The 17,169-nt window shown below is 38.8% G+C and overlaps 1 protein-coding gene across 21 annotated transcripts in view; it reads right to left on the bottom strand.

Annotated features, from left to right (window-relative positions):
* plekha5 (pleckstrin homology domain containing A5) overlaps nt 1-17,169 on the bottom strand; it is a 171,514-nt gene that overhangs the window by 77,307 nt on the left and 77,038 nt on the right. The gene's annotated exons all lie outside the window — the stretch shown is intronic.

Genomic DNA, 17,169 nt, shown 5'->3' with positions numbered 1-17,169 from the left:
TTTTAGCACAAGGTGTCTTTCCGCATGAGTACAATTGCAATGAAACAACTTTCATCCTCTCTAGTGCTTGTAAAGTGACTTTAAAGCACTTAAAAGCACCTTAAATCTCTCTCCATCTCGCCTGTGCTCTGCCATGGTTTAGCTTACCATGCCTTTTATTAGAAAGACCACCAGACACTGAGATTTATTTCTATCCCCCAAAGGCAGATTCAATTACAAGAACAAAATTTCCTGCCTCTTGAAATCTAATGGAGTAATAAAAAAATGAAAAGAACTAGCCCGCTCCTTCATATTCTTACTACCACAGTACAAAAGAGCACTAATATGTCAAATCTACCAATCTACCTCTATAAAGAAATAGAAGCCCTTAAGCCAAAAGTAACCTCAGTCAAAGCAGTTATAGAAGTTCCTACAGATTTATAACATGAAATCTGTAAATACTAGAAAAGTGTTTTGCCCATATGAAAGTTCACAGCAGATCGAACCTTTAACACCAAAGTTTCTAGGAACAAAAAAATCCATCCCATTACCTGGCCATCAAGTCAAAGCTTTACATGATGCATGTTCGGCTGTATTGCCTGATGACTTTAATAATATAGCTGACAAAATAATTAAAGAACACGAACAAAAGTTCTTCCAGAAAAAACATTTTTTCTACAGTGTAAAAAAAAAACCTGCTGACTCTCAAGACTCAGGAGGACGGCTCTCTTCAGCCCACTGGGATTAGTGGTCCTGGTCAGTCCAGAGCACATGATGTAAAGCCAGAACAGGGGCAAAATGCCGGATTAGTGCCAATACCAGATTTTTCTTGTTGAAACCTCTTTGAGGCTACAGCCTCATTTCAGTCTAATGTCAGGGCAGCAATGGTTTATGACAGTTACAGTAAAATATGAAGGAAACCAATGAGAGCAAACGATTGTTTCCATCCATCCAGTCTGTAATAATTTTCTTCTGAATATGGCACAAAGACTTTTCTTTTAAACTATTGCACAGCAGTGCATATGACTCATTCCTCATTAAAGAGTAATTGCATATCTGAGGCAAGCTAAACGCCCTATGGTTAGCTGAGACATTTCCTGCTACCGCTGGTCAAATTCCCTTTTTCTGAAGTCTGGATCTCAATTGCTTCATGTAAATGACTGAAGTCTAGGATATATTTTTTCTGAAAAAGAGTCATTTCAAAAATGTCAAAAACAAAACAAAAAAGTTCAATCATGCGTAAAAAATATTGAATGCCTTCACAATGCTGTGTACAATAGGACCGGGAAAAAGAGGAATGGAAATTCCTTAAGTCAATGAGGATCTGGACTGGGTGATGCAAGAAAATGATTCAATACCCCAAAAAATCTAATTCAAGCAGGGCACCACCAACCTCCTGGGCTACCCAAAACACAGCATTACAATAGACCCTGCTGGCCCCTGATGCAGGTCAGTGATCTCAAACAGACTGAAAGCAGACTCGGCCTGCCCAGCTAGAAGTGGTTTTCACACTGAAGGAGGGTTTGCCACACCTACCGACAACAACAACGTTGCTCTGTGCTGACCTCCCAGGGACACAGATTAGCAGTTCTGAAAGGTCTAAATCAAAAATTTTAAGGTTTAGGAAGATGGTTAAAATGGGACGATCAAAGGAATCCCACACTCTGGTAGGTTTATCTAGCAAGAATTCTGAGTGGCTGTTCTGGCTAAGTGTGAGGCTCAAAGCAGCACATCTGCAGGAGAGTGGGCTTAATGTTAAAAGAAGCAAAGAAAATCACGGCATTTCTCAATCTTTTCGTAAATGCTGCTGAACACCAGCTTCTGTCCAACTTTAATTCAGTTCTCACACTGTACGTGTGCTCATGCTGTACTTATAGCACATGCCCTAAAGATCAAAGGTAAACGATAAGGGAGAGGAAAACGGAGAAAGCGACAGAACCAAAACTCAGTTGAGCGTTATGTAACTAATTAGAACCCACACACCAGAGAGACTGCCACTAGCAATCACTGCCATTGACAGCGGGTTAACTGCGCCGCACGAGTCCACTCCCTCCCCGGGTGACGCGAGGCTCAACTGAGTTAACATGAAAAAACCACCCACAGGTCCCGCAAGAAAATCGCCGAGTTACGGATAGCTGAGGTTCGATAGGGGACGCGGACGTAGCGCGCTCCAGCCGCGGATGCACAGCGGGCTCCCCCAGGGCTCTGGTTTACACCTCAAGCCTCGCTTTCGTTCGCACGCGTGAAACCATCCGCATGTGGTCAAGTCACCTTTTTGCTGAAAACTGTGAATAACCCACATTGCAAATCCGGTCACGGTAGCACCAAGGAGATTGGGTTATTTTCTGTGTATTTTATTCTGCATTTTATTACTGAATATGGCTTTTATTTTATTCCCCCAACATGGCTTACAAAAGGGGTTGGTGGACTCATCATATTCAAGCTGTGTTTCGAGATATTGAAAAATAATAAAAATAATTGCTTACACTTATATAGCGCTTTTCTGGACACTCCACTCAAAGCGCTTTACAGGTAATGGGGGCTCCCCTCCACCACCCCCAGTGTGCAGCCCCACCTGGATGATGTGACGGCAGCTATAGTGCAGCAGTACTCTCCCCACACACCAGCTCTCAGTGGGGAGGAGAGCAGAGTAATGAAGCCAATTCATAGATGGGGATCATTAATTAACCATTTTGTTAAATCTCGGCTGATTGTGAGAACCGGCACCTTCTGCCACTCGAAAACCGCAAAAATCCGGTTTCAAGTTCAATCATTTTGAAATCAAAACCGTTATGCGTATCTCCACCTTTCATCCTTGCGCAAACATGCCATTACTTCACAAATGAGTCATTGCGCTTTACAAGTGCCACCACTTCGAAGGGATATCCATCCACGATCCATGGGCGCTTCCTCCTCTGCAGGGTAACCGGGGACTGGGAGTCGAACCTGGCAGATACCAGCTGCACACTGGGGCAATGTAAACACGCCACCTGGCCTTGGCAGCACGTCTCTGGAAGGTGCGAGGTAACAGAAGTGACCAAACCCACGCAAACACAGGAACAACGTGTAAAGTTTACACAGAAGACATCCCCCTCTGGAACCAAACCACCACGCCAACATAGCGTACTCTTGTTTTCAGCTCAAAAATGTCAACGATGCCAGTGAAGAATGCAACAGAAAGCGTTTTCTTACAAATAGGGGATTACCTGTATGCTCCACGAAGGCATTAAGATAAACTTGCATTTGACCGATCCAACTTGTGTCAGAACAGCTCAAACTATCCAAAACCAATGCAATCAAGCAAAAAAGCAAGAGCATGGGAGTAGGTAGAATGTTTGCTAGTTTTTAAACTGTGCCTTTGTCAATTTTAATATTTTTAAATTGTGCCTTTGTCAAAGGACTTGGCAAGCTGTATGAAAGTTAAACACATTAGTGTCAATAATTATTCTGTACTGAGTACTGGATATTGTAACCGTCGGTTGTTTACAGAACAGCAGCCTTTTGTCATTGTTAATCTAAATCTGTAAAATAAATGTGCAAAATAACTTAAAAAGCATAGCACTGCAAAAAGCAGGCATTAAAATTAGCCAGCGCTATTTCTAACGCCCCCCAAAAATCACTGAAATAAGAAAACGACATCAGTTGCAGCAAACATAATTAAGGGAAGGATAACATTACACTTAAAATACAGTACAAAATGATCCTAAAAATTCACCAGAACAGTTTAAACAAAACACTCCTCAGATATTGCCAGTATTACGTAATGTGGCTAACATTTATACAATGCAACTTACACTTGTACACTTGGTATTTCACTAAAGCAAAACTCAAAAGAAGAACTTTACTCAAGAGTACAACTCTGTGCCCCACCCAGAATTTGAACCCACAATCTTCCAGTCCTGAATCCAGGGAACCAACCACTACACAACACTGCTGACAGACCAAACTAAATTAAGACCAAAAGAGTGAGGCACTTAACCAGGCATCAGGTTCAGCAGAAAACACAGAGAAGTATTTCTGACAAGTTTCTCTAATAGAAGCACTCAACGTACCGTTCGGAAATGAATTCAAGTGTCCACATTACATTTGGTAGTGGTAGAACATCCACTTTAATAACCTACTGTAGGGAGAGATGCTTTCCTGAAGACCACCACCTCATCCTTGACACCTCGTGGATACACCACCATTTATATTGTATGGTCACAGCATAGCTTGGAAGAATGGATTTTTATTTAGCTTGATGCACGATACACTTGAGCAGCTTGACATGCATCCGTCAGTAATTTGCTCACAGAGGAAATAAGCCAAGAAAAAAAAAAGCCTCAACAGAAACCAGTTAATCTTTTAACCAAAAAGGTCACAGTAGGTTAATTGGACAACAACGAACAAGAAAGCCGCACATTACTTCATGATTAGAAAAACAACAGCTCAGAGGTTGTGCTGCTTGGCTAAAATTACCCTGCAGGCTCCTAGAATCTATCATTTACAGTTGTAATATTCCATGACACTACAGAGAAATAAGACAACAAAAAATCCCATTTCCAGTGTGCAATGCACTCGGCTTACCTACAGTAGACGCACATTAGGAAATAAATATAATGAATTCCTTAACCTCCGTGGAAGATCAGGAATAGTTTGAGCAGCAACAGCATTAAAATCCATGCAGGTCTATGTAAAGCTACTATTTTTAGCAGAGTTCATGTGCATGCCTGTATAGAATGAAATTTTAAATATGCTTCTTTTAAAGCAGGTGTTTTATAAAATAATAAACCAGCTTATCTTTCAATCCGTTTTAAGATAAAATATCACAGCTAATCACCGCATAATTAAACAAAAGAAGAAACAAAAATAAGCCGTGGTGCTACTTCCAGCTTCTGATATTAAACGTTATCTGAGCATGAAAGATGCAAACCACTACATTTCAATTCCTGCCTAGTGCCTAATTTGCACTGCACCTAACCCAACTAAAACCCCACAGTTCTAAAATCCAACATTACAAAACAAATGGGAAAACCTACATAACAAAAAGAGTAAAAGCAGCATTTCAGGTTTACTTACACTGTAATATCTCACAACATTAGAAGCGCAGAGCCAAAGTCTAAGAGGAGGACAAGTTTAACTCTTTATCCAGATGCAAAAGATCAGTCAGAGGCAGCTCTTCTTAAGTTCACCAATGGGAAACGCACTGCTTTGAAGCTGTTCCCCGTTGTGCGCTCCGATGCCTGAGCACAAGAGGAAATAAAACATCCCAGCTGTCAACATCCCCGTGTAGAGGAAACCTGAAACCAGGGGTGATGTCACACTCCGACACAGCATAATGTGGAAAGGCGCTATTCTCTGCTCTCTTTGCTACTGTGGGCAAGAAAAGAGGGAGCAAAAAGGGAAAACAAAAAGACAATAAGAGGGAGGGAAAGTCCATCAAGACTCACTTGATGTCAAAGCCAAAGAAAACACAATACGCAAACATTGCATTTCACTTCAGGGTGCTGCCGCTGGTAAGAGAGATCCTGACAGCCCTCTCTCTACAGGGCACAGTCACAGAACAGAGGCAGCCAAGTGAAACGACAGAGTGGTGTGTAGCGATCAGCCTGTTGAGAAAACGAGCTTTCCCCGAGTTCCAGTCCACAGCAACTGGAAACTGTAGATTTGCTTGGGGAAAATCTTTTGGAAAAACTGGCTATGGAACTACGTTATGAGCCAGTTTTCTGCCTTTTATATGGATTAAGAAGCCGCTTTACCATATCAAACTACATAATGGAAATAATGCTTAACATGGTTTCAAAAGGCAGAGACAGGACTACAAGAGAAAAGCTGAAATGGAGTTAATGAAAGAATCCCCTCACCCTCAGCTGATAGCCAAATTATTTTTCAGATTATTATAGTGGTTTTTATCCAATTATTAGTGATGTGAATTGATACTCACATATTCTTCTGGACAGGGTTTGACATGAGAAATAACAATAAATAATGTCTAGAAACAGCTCACAAGAGGTTACGGCTATTCAGAAAAGCTTATCCAACCAGTGGATGGGGATTCAGTACGATAGCAGAGCCCTCTCTAAATGAAAATGCTAGCAACTTGTTCACCAGAAGCTAAAAAAGCAGTGAAGAACGAAGTGAGCCTCAGTGAAGAGGCCAAATTGTCAGTAAACAGACAGAAAACAATTCAAACAGATAAGAACACAGTCCCAGAAGAATGGCTCAGCACTTCTCATACATACTCCAAGTCTTCACTGGGTTCTGATGAAGACTCAGAAGGGCCTTCCTAAGCAGCATGGATCACAATATCCTAGAAAAAGTGATCATCACAAACAATCAGCTGATTTCAATTCTGCAAGCTTTACTGGTAGGCAAAAGAGCTTTCTGAAATCCAAACTTTTTCATGGTTAGAACGCGATAATATCAAAATGTCTAAAGATTTGTTTAGATTTCTCTTTTGCTGGATTAAGCGATCAGGCATATATATTAAATATACAATGCTTGCATTATAAAAGGATACCGGCTTCCTGAGCAGTTAGTTCACAATTAGGGTCTTTACATGAGTGCTCATCTTTTTTCATACAGAGCCAAACAAGGATACACGGTGTTTTCCTTCTTCTCTATTGATTAAGCGAACACTGATATAAAGTTAAAACCTATGTTAATAAAACATATAATTCATTAAATTATATTACAAAATCATTCTGTAAAATTCAAAACAACCTGCCCTCAGACTCATTCCTCTACCCCACAATTCTTTAAATCTACCTGTTAGGATTATAGCATATAGAGTTACCAACACAAAAACTGATTTGCCTTAAGAAAGATTTTTAAACTAACGGCCATTTCAGCAGAATATGCCGACAGCTGAGATAGTTAGACGCGTTCTGTACCGTGAATTAGACTCAAATCGTAAAGCAGAGGAAAACAAATATGATACATAGGGCCCCTAGCCTTCCATGAAATGGAAAAGGAATCCATAACAAATGAGAAACGAGTGTCCAGGCTTTGCTCAGATAGAAGAAAGAGGTCAGGGGAAAACAAACAAAAACTACGTGTTGCATAACAGACATCTGAGATCTAAGTTGGCCTGTCTGCACATAAAACACTTTTTGCACGGTCTACAAATATGCATCATCAAATAAAGTGTGTACTGCCGAGACTTTCATAAAGTTCAACAAAGGGTCTCTGTCCTTCACAGGCTTTAACCTCGGGTTAAAGGACAGACTGTAGCAAGTCTGCAGCCGAATTCTGTGGTGTGGCTGTCGCAGTACTTTCAGGCTGAACAGCCACACCCTAAAATGCTGACAACACAAGCTTGATAATAAAATATGCTCACTGAAGTCTAACAACCTAAAGCAATTTATATTTTACCTGAAATACATACCTTGTTCTTTTGTCAGAATTATTGGTCTGTCTATTGTGTTAAATGTTAAATTATTGCATTAACCAACTTTGCATACCTGGTGAAATTTATTTTTAAAGTATTTTTACAGTTTATTGATCATTTTGAAACAAGACCAGCTAATACAAAAGCATCAGTTGAACAGAATTAGCAAAAACAGATCTTTCATTTTACATCTCAAATTATTTAGCCAGATTTATATACAGTATAAACATTTTTATACTGTATATTGTTAACATATAAATATTTTAAAGTGGTGCCTTTTAGGTACTGGATGGACAAAACCCAGTATTCTTTGTTTTTAGACTCTTGCAGCTTTTTTTGGTGCTGCCTGTTAGAGGAGATATAGAGCGACTGGCAGGTCCAGCTTTGAAGGTCCTGCTGACAATCTGGAGGCTCCCCCTTATTGCCTATTCCAAGTAATTTAGAGCACTAATCTGTAATTGCAATAAGAGGATTCAACAGACCCGTTTACTGCGAATGTTAAGAACAAGACAAAGACAAAGCAATGATGAGAAAACTGGGAGTTCCTCATGTAAAAGAGAAAGCCAAATGCAAAGCATCTTTTTTTGCTGCTCCAGATCACCCACCAGAACCCCCTGTGAACTGGTATGTCTAAACATGTGGAATCTTTAAGTGGAGCTGGTGGAACAGGTCATAACCTTTGGCAAACAAAGCACAGAGATCCCATCATTTCAGTTTTAAACCAAGACCCATTGGTTTATGAAGACTGTTCTCCAAAGCATAGTAAAACACAGAAAACTAAAGAAATGGCTGGCATTGCTTTAGCAACTCAGTGTATTTGAATGAAGAGCAGGCAGGTGTTTGAATTTATGCTGATTAACCAAATGGAATGCCGCCAAGAAATGTCTCTGCTCCGAGGGAAATGAGGATGAAGGCTTTTCCGCACTCAGAAAAGAAAAGCCTGTTCTGAGTTTTAACATCCCACTGGGATCAATCAATTATGAAAATCAAGGAGTTTTCTATCTTGATAAATAGTAGACTTGATAAATACAAGTGAAGTCTTAATCTGGGTAGTAACCACTTGCCATACCACAGGGCCTTGAGACCTTACAAATCTGTTATTTCTAGGCGAAGAGTGAGGTTGAAACTAATCTGATCTTACTTTGTTTAAAGAGATCAATAATCACAGTTCAGAGTGTAGGACTGAATTTATTCACTGCATTTTCATACTTATTTGTGTATATTGTTTTTCTAAAAATACAGCAATTTACTACAAAACTGATTTATTTTCAATCTCTTCTAGACTGTGGGATAGTAAAAACACCAAAGTCAGAGTACACATTTTTCACTTTTAATTATAATTCAAGGGATAATATCACTTTATGCAAAATGTTAAAATTGTGCAATGCAGGTAGAAGATCTCATTTAGAATACTGTGCACAATTATGGTAACACCGTTGCAAAAAAGGTTTAACATGTTAAAAATTGTAGTTTCAAAACTCAAAAGAGGATCCGATTCCAATGTTCAGAATGTTCACAAGCATTGACAGAAGACAACTCAACAGATTTCTGCAGAATCAAAACTGAAACTAGGGATACTTCTTTACACAAAGGATTGTGGGGGTGTGGAACAAACTCCTCAGACATTTACTTGAAGTTGATACACCAGCTTCCTTCAAGAAAGGGCTGGATAAGAATCAGGTCAATTAGCTACTAGAAACCAAACAAACTAGGTGGTCTTAATGGCCACTTTTTTGTAATGTTTCTTATAATGCCAAATACAAGGCTGAAAATCACTTTTCTGTATAGCAGTTCTGACAGCATCTCTATTAGAAAGAGTAGCAAACTACTTTCCCAACCCAGCTAACTAGTTCAGAAATGTGTCCAAAAATTCCCATCAGAACATTACAACGGTCTTGCCCATAACTACATCAAAAACTTGATTTATTATCATTGAATTGAAAGAACAGCACAGTAATGCCTTGAGCATATCTAGTGTGCAGATTCCAATACATTTTTAATACCGATCTTTATATAAGAGCATAAATTACCAATACCAAAGCTAGAATATTAAAAACTTTAGAGCAATCTTTCAACACAGTCTACTACATAAGATATTCATCAACAAGCTGTTAACTAAACAGACAAAATATGATCTATTAATATTGGAGAAATGCTACTGCAACCAGAGGTTTCTGCAAGTGCTGTTAATTTGCTTAAAACATGAACAATTTAATAAGGGGGGAAAAAACCAAATAGCTGAATAAAAACCTTGTTGATTTGGAACAGACCTTTGTAGGTAACTGTGAGCTAAATAAATATCCTAAGAGTGGTATACATATTCTTTGGCTTGGGTTTGGTTCTATGTCTGACATGAGCTCCCTTTATACAAAAAAGTCATACTACTTCAGTGGTCATTTGCGAGTCACACATTGCAACTTTGTCACCGAAAGAGTTTGTTGAGTACTAGGAAATGACATATAGAGTTACCTTATGAGTGACGCATGCAGGACATGTACTTTATGAGCTACTGATTAGTGAAAGCGGGTCACAAAATACATATCTAGCCTTTTACAGGTGCTAGCATAGAAGTATTAAAGACCTACCGCACATAGCCTACAGGCAACTCCTAAAATAAAGTCATACCAAAACTTTATATAATTCTGTCACTGCTATTCTTGGCATGAACCAACAGGTGCAAAGGGTCCCAGTCTGAAATCTGAGGGGAAATCATTTTTATACTGCAGTATGATACAGATAATGAGCTGTGTAAAATATTTAGACGAAAAAATAGGTTTCCTATTTTTAAAGATGGATTAAAAATGTAACAAAGTTTATAAAAATACCCTGTACATCCTGAAGTAGTTTTGGCAAACGTGTTTAATGGCTGTTAATTTGATTGATGTGCAGAGCCTTTTAGTACAAAGGCGGTTTTCTGCACATTACTAAAATAATATTGTTTTTAAACTAAAATCAGCTCTCTCAGGAGTTTCCAAAGTTTTCAGCAAGAACTGCTGGGAGTGGGGGTGATCACATCGTTAGCACAGTCCTTGCTGCCTTATTGGGACACTTTCACTGTACAAAGAGCATCAAAATAACCCTTAATTTCTTAGGGTTAGAAACTTGAAATTCTAGACAGACTAATCCAAAAAGTTTTCCTCTCTATTATTAAATGTCCACTTAGTTTCAATCACATCAGCAAACTATTTGCCATGAACATAAAAAAGGTTACAAACAAAAGGAGGTCATTGGCCCATTTTACTAGTTTGGTTGCTAAAAGATAACTAATCTAAGGAACCGGTTCTGTGTCTGACATGAGCTCACCTTATACAAATTCTTATTGGAAGCCAGGGAACTGGCTTTAACAACATGGCTGGGTAACTTGTTCCATACCTCCACAGCCCTTTGTGTAAAGGCATGCCTAATAATCCAAGATTTAAAGACTGCATCCCTCCATTGTGAAGCTCTACAATTGACTTTTTCAGTGTGGACACATGGTGAGCTTCCTACTAATTAACTGCTGAAAGCACACTACAATTTTTTCCAGAATTGGATCACTAAAGTTATGAATCATGGTACCCTAGTGTGCAATGAAGAAGCTGGTCCAAGACTTTGGATATTTACACAAAATGAGAACAGTACAGCTAGCAAAGGAATGTACTGACTACACCAGTTTTTGGCAATAACATTTAGTCAGAAATTCACACTACATGCTGAATCCAAGTTGCTAGGGCAACAGGTAACCAAACCCACTACAGTATCTGCCCCATATTCATATTGGCTGTTGCTTTTTAAAAACAAGCATGCTGTGGCATTCAATTACTGTATTTTTCATTAAGACTTGGCAAAAGAAGCAGAGTATAAAGAGAAGAGGCACATGTAAGCTTGAAAAGAACATTCTGCATTAGTAAAGCTCAATCATTATTTGGAGGTTGAGTCTATAATGGTATAAACACCTTTGCTCTCCACAGAAAACAGAGGACTCTAACCTTTCACAGATCTTGACAGGAGGTTCAAGGGTATACGTCTGGCACTTAATTCAGATTCCACACCTAGAAAAATCTAAGTTCCTTAGTCTATGTAAGTGAATGTAAAAATTCTCAAACCCGACGGACTCCACTTGCAAGCAAACACAAAGCCAGCCACCAAGGTACTTTGAACCAGAAAAACAAAGCTCTCAAAACAAACAAATGCTAAAAGTATCATAGGAATTAAATTATCAAAAGCAAACAAAGTTATGTTTTAGAACAACACAGGAACAAGGTTGCCCGGATATATATATATATATCAGTTCCACTGGCAAGTAGAGTTATTTTGTCGCTTTCACAATTAAAATTCAAGATCAAAACCTTAGCTTTTGTGGTGCTATTATCATAAAGAAATGGAACACAAAAATCCATACAAATAATAAAAAAAAATACCAGGACTTAAAAGCCCATGGTTGAAGTAATAAAAGGTGTAGCTTGCAAAAGCGATAAAAGCTCCTGACAGAGATGAAGCATGCACACAGGAGATTCAGAGCAGGCTTCCTCTCCTCTTCACCCATCCACAACAGTATCAAAACAGCATGAAACACGAACTTGCCCTTTCCGGTTGAACGAAGTTAAGTGATGAATAAAGAAAGATTTCTTGTATAAAATGGGCAGCCTTCTTATTCCAGCAACTGACTGAATTTAACAATGTTTCCACTGTTTCCTGTACCGGAAGAGTATAATTGACACATGATATCAATGTAGTGTAACTGCCTCTACAGCATCGTAAAACTGTGGACATTCATTTTCATTTTAATAGTTCTTCCTTCGACATTATCACAATAAGAGATTTTTTTCCAACGAATTTTATTCATTGATTGGTTTAACATACTGTATCAGTGTCCTGTTTTGATGTCTCAAAGGACTGTAGGTGTGAAAGAATAAAATCTTAGAGTAAAGTAAAAAAGGATGTACTCCACATCCTTTGAGTATCGACAGGCAAGTAATCTTTGTAAGAAAATAAGATTGTGTAATATCAGCCATTACACAGTGGGTCCAACATACTGGTAATGAGAAGATAACATTTTTTTAAGAATACTATTGAGATTATTTCCAATGATTTCTTTCTAGAAAATACATCATTTTAAGTTACTGTAGATTAAATAGTAATATTTAATTTCACTGTTCTGATAAACATTATAAATCATGGAACAGTACGGTAAGACACCCCAATAAAATCAGCTAGTCTCTGGGCTCATCTTTGTAGTTCACCTTGTAGTTTTGAATGTCCAGCAGAATATATAAAGGCTCCAGCAGTACATTTATTAGTTAATTCTGCAAAATAGGTGTCTTTAGGTCACTAAAAAGGATACTTCATCAGGTGAGCCCATTTCAAGTTCTTAATGATGCAACTTAGTGGTGCCAAAAATTAAGTCATATCCAAAATCTTTATGGCTTTTGACCTCATATATGTTTCTACAGTATATGTTTTTTTTTTTACTGATGTGCAGTAGGAAAAAAAAACTGAAGATGTGCTGTATGATACAGTAGATCCCTTACCTGGTTCCATTATATATATATTGTATAAATAATGACAATCTTCAAAATCAGAGGCTGGCCTATTTGTCAAGTCTTTTTCATCTATGTTTGAAAAAAGTCACATCACATCTGCTCAGATGTGATGGCTCCAGGGACCTCTTGGATGAACAAGCAGACTACTGCCCATCATCTCCTAGAAAGATTTGGCAACCAATCACAGTGCTCTACACTGACCATTCCAGGCATTCTCGATCATCAAAGAACATCTGAACGTTGAATTAATTACACCAACGTTACGTAGCGACACTCGCCCCAATCTGGCACGATAATAATTTATACATTTCCATACAAGTTTCTCTGTGCTCTCTTCAACATTAATGTGCTGATCTAACAAATGAGCGTGCGCATTTTAAATTCACCAAAAAGATGTGGATATAATATGCAGACCATGAGGTTAATACCCGTCTCCTAATAAAACAAAGAAGACACAAAAAGGAATCAAAACATACACTTTATTTTTTTTATTTCCTCAATTTCAGAATTAAAAAACGGTAAACAACGGTTTCCTTGTGATTAGGAAACTACTTAAAAATCCTCTGGAAGAAAGCAGTTTCAGTTGGAAAATTTAATCTTATTAAATCACTCACTCATTTCATAAAATTCTCATTAAACATCCTCTGGTTGAAAACAGTGTACATCATCTATGCACACAAGCCCAGCAATGCAGGATGTCAAAGAGCAAACCCTGATCCCTTGACTCCCAAAGTCAAGAGGCCATAAAATGTCATTAGTTTATAGCTGATTACATTAGCACCCGTTGAGCAATAAAAAAACCTTTTAAAATTCTTAACCTTGACAGGTGAAGATATTTGCTTCAGGCATTCCTTTCATCACAAGACAAACAATTAACAAGATGCTTTCTACCCTCAATTCACCTGGTGGGATTTGTCAGTGTTTGGTTAAAAATGTAGTCTATAAATCCCGCCTACCCACCTAGAGAGAAGCACTGGAGCACTTCCTTTTTTTCCTGCTCTGCTGAAAAGGTACAAAAGGGCCACTGAAAAGGCTTGCTTACTCATTTTAAGGTCTGAACAGCAGGCACAGCCGGCCTGTCTAGGGTCAGACATCATTATGTTCAAAGTTCTCAATCAGTGCTCAACTAGGCTTTAACTAATGATGGCGCCTTACCTCGAGTGGGCTGTTAATATGCGTTAGTGAAGAGCTGAGCAGGTCATGTGTCACGTAATTCCAAGCTACTGTACAATTACGCTAAACTGAGGATTAAACAACAACAACAACAACAACAACAAACTAAAGCATGAACTCTTCAACAAAAAGGTAAAAGCATTTAAATGAAACTAATGAGAATGAATGGCGAAAACGTAGTCTATGATCACAGCAAAGAAAAGCAATGGTGTATGGGTACAATGTGTGAACACTGCTTAGTTGCTTCTATGCGAACGGATCAGTTACATTTCAAATATTCATATTATTACTCTGCCATTATTGTACGGACACTGCTGGACCACTGCGCTCCCTGTTCTGTCATTAGGTCAGTCATGCAGGCCTCATGAAAGTGCCTACTATCTCAGGTCTGAGAGACTGAGCTGTGCCATGTGCTACAGTATTACAGGAATCCAATGCCTAGCAACCAAGGTCATTCTGCCAGAAACAAGAATGCCTGCAAAAAAGGTGTTCTTCCTCCCCCACTGTTACTGAAATTTGTACAGTACAGTAATGCTGTTTGATCACTTCCACTGCATTCTGCAAGTCGTTTCAGTCAGAAACAGTTTGATATCTGGAGGGGAAAAATGGTTTAGATAGATTACGATGTTCATTTGCAACGAAACGATATAGGCAAATGCAACGAAAGCAGTCGGATGGGAAATGGTTTGAAAAGTTTTAGACCTATGTGGTTTTCAAATCACTCCAGATTCTTGTGTCTTTAAAACACGTGCCATATACAGCACATTCATGGAAAAGATCACAACAGGCCCCGGAAAATAGCGACACTGTGAAGAGCATGAAAAACATTCGTGTAACAAGACCAGGATATACAGACGTCACGTTTTGACCACAGGGCAAAGCACTAATGCTAGGGCACAAGTGATAGCACCCAATTATCAAGACAAAACTCAGAGCAAAGTGTTATTTATACTGTTCTGTGACTTTAGATGCATGCTTTGTGCAAGGTTTCAGCACTAGCTGCAGTGTTTGGCACCACCTTTGATGTGTGGGCCCATTAACATTTCCTTGTTAAGTGATTTTATTGATGATGTTACAGTAACTAAAAAGCGTTGGTGTTTAGGATTTGCTTAAAAGAGGCATACCAGCATTTTGTCAGGGAAAACAGACCATGTCAGAGTAATCCAGAAAATCTGAAACAACTGACAAAACTAATCAGTCAAACAAAACAACTGGAAAGAAAAAAAAAATCTATAGTATGAAAATATTAAGTAAATCTCTACATCTGAAATTTGATGTTGAGACAATGCCTGAGCCTCAAAAGGAGAAAAGCTGGAGATATCCTATAGGAGGTTTCTGAACCGGTCTCATTTATAAATATCAGATCAGGATTGAATAATGTTTCTCTGACTTAATAAGGAAAGGACGCTGCAGGCAGATACTAAGGGAGACACAGCGAGATTAAGAAATATGAAAGGTAACTTCAGCACAATCCTATTCCTTTCAGAAGACTCGGCCTGTCTCGACAGTACTTTCATCGGGCGTCCTTGATTCCTCATTGAATCTTTCCACCACATATTCCTGGGAAAGGCTGCAGCAACCCAGACACAAGGCGAGACAGCACCTTGGATGGGATGCCAGTCCATCGTAGGGCACAGGGACAGTTGAGAAACAGGAAGTAAACTATCCAACATGGCTTTGGAAGGCAGAAGAAACCCAGGGCACACAGCAAAACACACTTTGGGAGGTACAGGCACCAAACTCCACACAAAAGGCTCCCCGGTCCAGAATCAAACCCAAATCTGGGAGGTAGGCATGCTAATCATCTTGTTACTCTAACACCCATCCTTGTTGCAACTGCTTTCATACATGTGTAGATACAAGCGCCGATTCAAAATAACCACCTTCACATTAACAGTGCGCCTAGTACTAATATAACAGCATTTTATTAGGTAACAGCTTTCAACACTCAATGTTCATTACAACCAGGAGAGATACTTGGTGTTTGGGGAAGTGATGTGGAATGTCGAAAATTCAGCCAACATAAACACGCTACTAACACTTAAAACATAAATGTGCTTGAATTATAAAAGGCAATCAAATAATTATAACTAATAATAGGGCTGGGCGATAATTCAATAATGATAATTATCGCGATATAATTTTAACAAAAGTTCGATAAATGTTCGATATATGTTTATGCTTTGCGCATGATATGCGCATGCACACAAAATACCGCGCGAGTGCGCGTGCGTGTTGCAGACCGGGCAGCTAACGTGGTGCTGTTGACCCACACGATGGTGGCTGACACGACTGTAGTTAGAGTGGAGAAATGAGCGACACTGAAGCAAATGTAGCGCTGCCAACGACCAGCTCGAAGGACGATGACGTCGTCGACAGAAAAGGTCATTCAACTTCGGTAATTTGGAGATATTTTGTCTTTTTACGATCAGACATAAAACAGAGCACTTTAAACTTTGCAGTCTGTCTGAGTCATCTTCTATGTGTGATTTATCACACTGCAGTATTTAATTTTTCTATTAAGATATTTATTTTGTATATTTTACTCATGCATATTTTGACATAAAAAAGACTTGAATACTCTCTACCTCAGATTTGTTTAATGTTTCTGCTGTTTGGCAAGTGTTTGTTGTGTTCTTAAAATAAAGAGTTGTTTAATTTACCAATTAACTGTCTGGTTTCTTCAACTTTCACTCAGGATAAAAAAATCTTTCTTTAAACTTGAAAGAAATAATGATTTGACATTTATCGTGATAATTATCGATATCGACTGATATGAACATTTTTATCGTGATAATGTTTTTGGCCATATCGCCCAGCCCTAACTAATAATAACACTCATGTTTTGTTGTGAGTATCCGATATGGAGTCCTCCATATCGCTGGTTCCCTTACCTGCACCCTCCACAGCAGAAACTCAGGCTCCTGTGGCCATTCCTTTCAGCGTCTTTGTTGGATCTGCACTCGAGCTTCGTGATTTGTCAACAGTGTCTACTAAATTTAAATGGAGAACTCTGAGAACACTTTACTACAAGGATTTTCGAATTCCCCCATTCATAGGTGCTGAAAGCCCAGCGAATGGCCTCTCAAAAGGTGACATTAATGACCCACAACTGACCAGCAGATT

The sequence above is a fragment of the Atractosteus spatula genome, chromosome 8 (genome assembly GCF_055471065.1).
Source record: "Atractosteus spatula isolate fAtrSpa1 chromosome 8, fAtrSpa1.hap1, whole genome shotgun sequence".
NCBI lineage: Eukaryota > Metazoa > Chordata > Actinopteri > Semionotiformes > Lepisosteidae > Atractosteus > Atractosteus spatula.
Note: the sequence above shows the minus strand (reverse complement) of the source record. Positions and strands in the feature narration are given on the sequence as shown.